Here is a 9,141-nt window from a genome sequence, read left to right on the forward strand (position 1 = left end):
ATGTCATTGCATATTTCATAAAGTGCAGAATATTCTTCAGAATGAGAAATCTGAGCAGAAAAATATCAGAAAAGAAAAATATCAGAAAAAAATTTCAAAATTAATAACAAAGAATTTTCCAGTGCAGAGAAAATGTACACATAGAAGAAGAAAATAATAAAGCACAAGTGCATAAGTAAAAACCAAACTAGTAAAAAAAATAATAATTATAAATTTTGTTAAGTGTAAAAAAGAAAATCAATTGTAGAAATAAGCTTTAATAGATTAAAGCATGTAAAGTACAGTTGTGTGTAATATGCAATATTATGAAATAAATTAGATCACAAATATTTGTCGTCTGGTCAATTTTGCACCTTAACATATTTTTTTCTTAAATTTCCAGATATGATTATTGAGATGTCACCATTGTATAAATATGAATCGCCTCCATCACATATGATAACGGTAATAATTAATAATAATAATGATAACCATAATAATAAAAACAATTTAATTGTAATATAAGGAGTGTAATTATAATAATAGTAATAATAGTATCAAGAGTAAAAGAATAATGATAATCATAGCAATATTATTATTATTATTATTGTTGTTGGTTGCTGTTATTATCTTTATTATCTATTTTATAATTATCAAAAGTATGATAATGATGATGATGATGATAATAATAATAATATAATAATAATAATAATAACAGTATAATTAAATGAGATCATGGATAAGCAGTCAGAGACACAGAGGAGAGAAAGAAAGCAAGAGAGAGAGGACACGTGTCTCAGTTGTTGAACCTAGTGACGTCACATTAATGACGGCTATCCGAGCGAAAGCTGCGCATGGGTTGACCTGTAAAATTCTATTGGCCTTGCTTGTAAGTAGCTTCATGAATATGTCATCTAAACTTCAAAATTATTCGGCAACTGACTTCACTCAAATGAAAACAGAAGACAGTTGTAAATTATCGTGAGGTTATGTTAAGCACAAAATACATCAAAGCTACACGTCATTTGAAAGCAGAAAATGACACTTTTTAAAAGAATTCTTGGAAATTACTGAAGAGTTGTCATCACACGAACTACAAAGCTGTAAGAACGGGAGAAATTACAAACTCAGATTTACGAGGTCAATCACCTGTATACGCAGAACGAGTTCTAAATGGCAAACAGCCATTCTAGCAAACTACTTTCTTGGATCAGATTATGGATTGCCAAGGCAAGAGCCCGTGTCTTGCATAAGGTAGGGCAATCTAAAACGAACGAACTTATTGGATCAGAAGTGAAAAGACACACATTTTTTGAGTTACTTAAACCTCTGTGGGTTGATCTCTTATCCCAGAGTTCTAGTCTTGAACTACATAGATACGTTAGGTTTACCGAATTCTTTCACCTTTCTAGTTCGTATCACTATATTGTGACGCCTCAGATATAGGCAGTTTATCACTATATTGTGACGCCTCAGATGTAGGCAATTTATCACTATATTGTGAAGCCTCAGATGTAGGCAAATTTATCACTATATTGTGACGCATCAGATGTAGACAATTTATCACAATATTGTGACGCATCAGATGTAGGTAGTTTATTACTATATTGTGACGCATCAGATGTAGGCAGTTTATCACTATATTGTTATGCATCAGATGTAGGCAATTTATCACTATATTGTGATGCATCAGATGTAGGCAATTTATCACTATATTGTGACGCCTCGGATGTAGGCAATTTATCACTATATTGTGAAGCCTCAGATGTAGGCAAATTTATCAGTATATTGTGACGCATCAGATGTAGACAATTTATCACAATATTGTGACGCATCAGATGTAGGTAGTTTATTACTATATTGTGACGCATCAGATGTAGGCAGTTTATCACTATATTGTTATGCATCAGATGTAGGCAATTTATCACTATATTATGACGCCTCAGATATAGGCACTTTATTACTATATTGTGATGCCTCAGATATAGGAACTTTGTTACTATATTGTGATGCCTCAGATATAGGCACTTTATTACTATATTGTGACGCCAAAGATGTAGGCAATATTGCGAAGCCTCAAATGTAGGCAAAGTTATCGCTGTATTGCGATGCCTCAGACATAGGAAATTTACCGCTACATTGTGACGTCTCAGACATAGGAAATTTACCGCTATATTGTGACGTCTCAGACAGGAAATTTACCGCTATATTGCGAAGCTTCACACATAGGAAATTTACCGCTATATTTTGACGCCTCAGATTTAATTTATCATTATATTGTGACACCTCTGGTGTAGGGAGATTTATTGCTGTGTTGTGACACCTCAGTAGTAGGTTTTGGGAGTCATTTTGAAGTGTTTGGCGATGAATACAGTGACCATTTTTTATCATGAAAAGTATGGTTGGAAACTCGACAGTAAATGAATCTTCAAAATTAAACATGAAGGAAGCCGGAGGCTGTCGACAGAATTCCAATAACAAAAATTTTTCGATTTTAATGCAAGTAGGTAGCAAAAAGCCAGATTTAGAAATCATAGAAAACCAAAGATTTTAAACTTGTACTGAATACACTGTGCAGGTCATCAATGTATGTTAGCCCAAAAAGAGTACAAACGAGCAGATTTTTTTCTAAAAAGGGTTTTCAACTAACATGGATGAATGGTCAATTCCTGCTTACATTTTTCAGTTATGGACATGCGAGAGTTTTTCATTCTTCAGACTGTTTTGCTACTTTTAAAAATAAGTCGAGAGGTTTTTAATCTCGAATATTGGTGTCCAGGTACAGAGGCAATTGATGCTTTAATTTGAGGTTTGGCAAAGGAAAAAAAAAGGTTAATATCTCCATTTAGTTTCATACCAAAGGTTATTAATAAAGTGGAGGTAGAAATTCTTTACTTAAATTGAATATTCCAGAGTGGAAGTCCTCTCCATCTTGACTTTTGATATTATCGAGGGAAGCTTTATTGTTAAATTTTGTGAGTGTTTACTTAACAAAAAGCTTTATTATATACGGCAAAGAAGATGATTTCTTTGGTGAACAGCATAAAAAAACAAAGAAAAATCACCAATACTGTGAAGTTTTAGTTTTGATATCAGAAGTTGTCACAAATGCTTTTCCATATTTGATGTATTTTGTTTGATACAGAGGAAGCTGCAATGATTTTGTCCTTTGATCAATTTATTTTTAAATAGCTTTAAAAGCTCCCTTATTTCCGAATAGGTTAAAGTGAAGTGAAGCACTGCGGTTATGTAACCAAACAAAAAACTGTGGCTATAAGTTCAAACATTGCAAACAATAGCGTCAATTAGGTGTCTCCATAGACACGAGCGTTGGTAGTCTGTTTCAAGTAAACATGTTTATGATGTTTGTCAAGGACTTCCTTTCTCTCCATTTCTTTCCTTCTCTCCCTTCCTTTGGTATTATCTAGGGTCAACTGGCACGATGTGGTTTAATGCAATTTAATGTTTTATTATGTCTATACCTGTAGAGAATGCGGAGTGAAGTGAGGACTGGGGATTTTCTGTCAAAGAAACCTTTGAAGGGCGAAAGGCCAAAAGACAACCCAAGTGCATGTAAGATAGTTTCGGGTGAAATCTGTAATGAAAAGTCAAAAAGTCATATAACGAGTAGCAAGACTGTGATAACGAATGCGCTGTCGAGTCACATAAGAACAGAAGTTTACTTGTGCATTACACAATGGTTTTCAGGTTCGTGGATTGAAAGACTGAGGTAGCCAAGCAATCTTCATTACAGACGAAGTAGTGGAAAGTCAAAACCTAAGAGTTTTGGAAGATGTATAGCTAAATAGGTTTAACGCATCTAAACAATATGATACAAAGGTTGTCGAAGTTGAAGTAAAGTTTGGAAATTCTGAGTATATTATAGAAGCCATCTGTGCACCTTCTACAAACATTTATCTGATATAAACAAAGTTAGATTTACCTGGGTTGAAAGAAATCAAACGTGGATACTCGCTAACTGATGAGCTTTTACTCGATGGAGGAGATGAATTCAATAATATTAATTATATACCAAGAATAGGGTCCAGATATTGCATCTTAAGGTACGTCCACACGGTCGAACAGAATTGTTACCAGTTACCATTATGAAAGAAGCGTTAATGACGTCAATAACGAGCACCTAGGGGTGTGCCGAACAGTGACTTTGCTCGTAGAGTCTGAGCTTCAGACACTCTCCGGAGGCGAAGTGGCACTATGGACGGAGTTCTACTTGTTTACCGGATCAACTTTAACATTTAGAAGATTAGGTATCGCCTTCCCTATAAACATGACTATTTGTAATCCAGTTACGGAAGAAAGCTGACTTTGAGATAGAAGAAAGGCTCAGTTGCTAATCGAACAGTACTGGCAGAGGCCATGCTTATAAACTATCAAAGTAAATGTTTACAATGACAGAAATAAACGTGTAGCAGCAATAAGTAGAATAACGTCAGAACTTCAGAGAAGTGGAATGTGTAACTGGTTTAAAAGTCGAAAAGAACATGGAACCCATAATGGGCCATCATTACAAGGAAAAGCTACGCAAATTGGAGAAATAAAAAAGATGGAGGGTGGTGCATTAGACATTTGCACAACCAAATTATGGCATTAAGATATACGAGTATAGCTCAACAGAATCTATTTCAGATATACAGTAGACACCGAAGTCTCATTTACCCGAAGAAGTGTTTGATCATGAGGAAAATACACAATTCTCTCTCTCTTTCTACTAGAACAGTGGAAACAAATTTTGAACATTTTATCTTTATCACTGAAACAATTTTAATAACACATAATCCGAAGCATGACCAGTCTCAGTTATTTCTTGGAATGATATATGCTACACATTGCACGTTAATAACAATCAACATCCTCAGTTCACTGAAAGGTTAATTTCAATTAGTCATATGTGATTATATAATGCCTCCAGACGTGCTCTTGAAAAATGCTTCCTCTCGTACATGTATCCTGCTTAGTTATAAAAGGTTTTAAGGTCCCCGATAAAATTTATAAAGCGTTTGGGCCCATCAGTATATAGAATTTAAAGTCTAAGTCATAATCAATTTGAGTTTCCTTTACAATGGATAAATGGCTTCTGTATTCCCTCAGTCTTTGCAACTAGTCCTTCCATGTACCATTCCATTGTTCTCAAAAGATCAGGAATAACCATAAGGAATAATCTTATTTATTGGATTGTGCTTCTATTTTATGGTGTACTATGGTTATGATGCTTCGTACTTGAAGCTGACATCTACTGCTTGATTCTCGAGTACAGATTATAACAGGACATAGATAACAGAGATGCCAGCGGACATCAGCTTTGGACATTTCTTCCGGTCTTTGTCTGGTAAAAGGAGTAGACATCCTGGTAGTAAACTTCATCTGGTACCATTGCTTGTTACCATATCAATTTCCTAATTTCAACACTTATGACGTCATTCTCTTTTAATTTAGACATGGTAACACTGTTTGTTCGAGAGAGAGACTGTTCGACCGTGTGTGGGACCACCTTTAGTCTATGGTGAGTTTTAGGAAAGATTGTGAGTGTATATTCTCAGACTTCTTTTGGCATTATGCTTGTGGGCAAGGTAGACGAGTTCATAGATGATTTATAGATTTTTTACTTTTATTTCTGAAACTTAATTTTCATTATTCGGTCATTAGTACTGAGGATATGAACATGGATTATTTTTCATGTGGCTTGTTTGTTACTAGTGAAGATACTTTGGGTAATGATGACGGATGAAATTCACTTACTAGAAAAATCTTTGTCTTGAATGATAAAGACAGTATTAGAATTACAAAGGGCTACTAATGAAATTTTAGATAGTTTTAAATTCTCATATTACGATACAGAAAAATATGAAAAGGCCATGGTAAGGTTTGCACTTAATAACATAGGCAGAGACGGGGATGGTAGGCTCGAGATGCCGTTAGGACTACTTTAGAACGGTCTTTCTCATCTCTGTAAAAAACTGCAGTTTAGCTGAAGCAATTTCAAAATCAAATGACAAATACAAAAATAACATTCTTGAATTTGATAGATGAAGCGTTCAAACAACAAAGAGGAAAGCGGTGTTATTGAGAGCATTTATAATTTAAATTGGTTTTTAGAAGATCATCCAGGTTATAGCTTCCTTCCACATAAGTCTGTAGTCAAAACTGACAGACCAACTACAAAATGCTGTATAGTTTTATTAAATCTCTATGAAGCGGATTAAAAGGAATCAATGACTCTCATAATCAAATTATGGTTTCAGGACCTTCATCGAATCAGAAAATCACACCCTCTTTATTGCATCTTCGATTTGATGAAAAAAAAAATCTTTATTTTATTTGAGATAAAAAAAAGGTTTGAGCCAAACCGCCCTGACTCCATACCTCTTATCGACATCTAAAAAGGAGAAAACTGAAAAAAAAAAAAAAAAGACTATGACAATCAAAATAGTGTTAATGTTAGGTCTCTTTGTATCAAAATATCTGGACATTTTCTTCGTAGATATGCCGAAGTACTTTTATTTATTTTACATTCAAAGAAAGATGTTTAATATATAGTTAAAAAAATGTTCCAGGTAAAAATTTTTATTGAAAATTCACAAATTCATTCCAACAAGTTTGTTGTTGTGCGTGTTGTAGATATACTGCATATGGTTCTGGCTGGTGGTGGTGTGGCTGGTGGTGTTGTGGCTGGTGGTGTTGCAGGTGTAGAGGCTGGTGGTGTTGCAGGTGTAGAGGCTGGTGGTGGTGCAGCTGCTGGTGTAGAGGCTGGTAATGTTGCGACTGCTGGTGTAGAAGCTGGTGATGATGTGGCTGCTGGTGTAGAGGCTGGTGATGATGTGGCTGCTGGTGTAGAGGCTGGTGATGATGTGGCTGCTGGTGTAGAGGCTGGTGATGATGTGGCTGGTGGTGTAGAGGCTGGTGATGATGTGGCTGGTGGTGTAGAGGCTGGTGATGTAGTGGCTGGTGATGATGTGGCTGGTGGTGTAGTGGCTGGTGGTGTAGTGGCTGGTGGTGTTGAGGCTGCTGGTGTAGTGGCTGCTGGTGTAGTGGCTGCTGGTGTTGTGGCTGCTGGTGTAGAGGCTGCTGGTGTAACGGCTGCTGGTGTAACGGCTGCTGGTGTAGAGGCTGCTGATGTAGTGGCTGCTGATGTAGTGGCAGGTGATGTAGTGGCTGATGATATTGTTGCTGCCTTAGATATGCCTCAAGATCTCCAATAGCAGAAGGGAATTTCTTCAGAAACATATCTAAGGCTTCAAATGCTTCTTGTAGCAAACCAGTAGGAGGTGAAGGAGCCAAGGGAAGGGAACGACGCCCAACGTTGAGTCGTTGCCTCTTCCTCTGCGGCTCTTGACACTCGCTGGACTGCAATGGGAAGAAGACTCTTGAATGAACTGGTTGTCATGTATAACAGTAAGAAATTCATTGGGAAATTCAAAATTGCACTGCAGAACAAATAAAAACTGAATAAGATACAAAATGTGTTATTAAATTTTACATAAACTAGACTTCTGTTAAAAGATGGGAAGCAGTACTAAAAAACGAAGGGTGTATGCTGTGTACTCACAATAGAACCTGATTTTTCCGTTGATTCTGTACATCGGCGACGTTTCGAAACATTGGAATCAGATCTGAAAAATAAAGAGGAAAATTAGTTAAAATATTTATTATCATAATATTGTATACAAATGTTTACTCAGGATTGAATGAATAATCTAATTTCTTCCTAACAATTGGTAAGTTATGTACTAAAAACAATACATTTAATTCTATATTAGGAAACATACAAACGCATTTGGAAGTTTCCTCACTAGTTAATTATTGTCCCGTTTTTCATGGATCAAACCTCATGTTTATGCAATGCTTTCATTGATAATAAGATGCCTGCAGATATTCGTGTCTACAACACGCTTTTAGATGAATAATAATTTCAAAACAAAAAGTTTGCGAGGAAATGGACAAGCTGAACAGGGCTTTGAGTCTCTGCCAAAAAAGGATCAAGAACAAATGCAGTCTGAGTACACTTGGTGGAAACATATATAGCGCATAACCTCAAACAATGCCTTTGAGCTTTCCACTATGACACTGGTATGCCTGCAAAATCACAATATCATCTATCGAAAGATAGACGATAGACTATTCCGATAAAATGATCTCTAAAGCCGAAATGCTCGTTTACATTAATGTCAGTTTCATATATTCCTATTATAAGCTAGGCTATAACCCTAGTTGTTAAACAAGCAAGATGTCGTAAGTCCCAAGGGCTCCTACAAAAATGGAAAATGCCCAGAGAAAAGAAAACTAGGAAATAAACAAAGAGAAGAATAAACAATCAAAATGAAATATTTCAAGAACAGCAACGTCATCAAATTGCAGTAGATTTTTCACATATAAACTATAAAAACTTCTAGTACCGCTGCTTACCATGGCTAAAGAATCTCTTCTACCCTTACCAAGAAGAAAGTAACCACTGAACTATCACATTGCAGTAGTTAAACCCTTGAGCGAAGTATTGTTTGATAATCTGTGTTGTCAGATGTATTAGGACAGAGGAGAATGTGGTAAGAATAGTCCACACTATTCAGTATATGTGTAGGCACAAACAAAATGTGCCGTAACCAGAGAAAGGGATCCATGGTAGTACCGTCTGGCCAGTTAAAGGAACCAGTAACTCTCTAGCGGTAGTATCTCAACGGGTGGCTGGTGCCCTGGCCAACCTGTCACATATGGAAGATATATGGATCTAGATGAGAGTATTTACACATTTGACATTGTTTGTGGAGGCGACTGGAAGCAGAATCTTCAGCAAATGTACTGTCACTGCATTTACTGTAGAGACAGAAAATGCAAAGTTCCTGAAAGCATTGGGCAAATGACAGACTGAAAAGGGAGGCATGAAACAAAACACTCAATCGGCAAAAACTCCAAAATCAAACTGAATGACTGAATGAATAGATAAAGGATATAGTTAGTAGGTGCTACAAAGGAAGAGCCGGGCCAGCAAGATATCATAGCCAAAAATTATAGAATGACAGTCTCCCAAAACCGAAGAAAGAAGTTAAATAACTAAGGGGAGAGAGGATTGGACAAAAAGCTACACAAGACATGGCTCGTTGGTAGCAGGTCCATCGACACCAAATCCGTCCACCCAGTAAGGGTTGGGGC

Source organism: Palaemon carinicauda, chromosome 24, assembly GCF_036898095.1.
Source record: "Palaemon carinicauda isolate YSFRI2023 chromosome 24, ASM3689809v2, whole genome shotgun sequence".
NCBI lineage: Eukaryota > Metazoa > Arthropoda > Malacostraca > Decapoda > Palaemonidae > Palaemon > Palaemon carinicauda.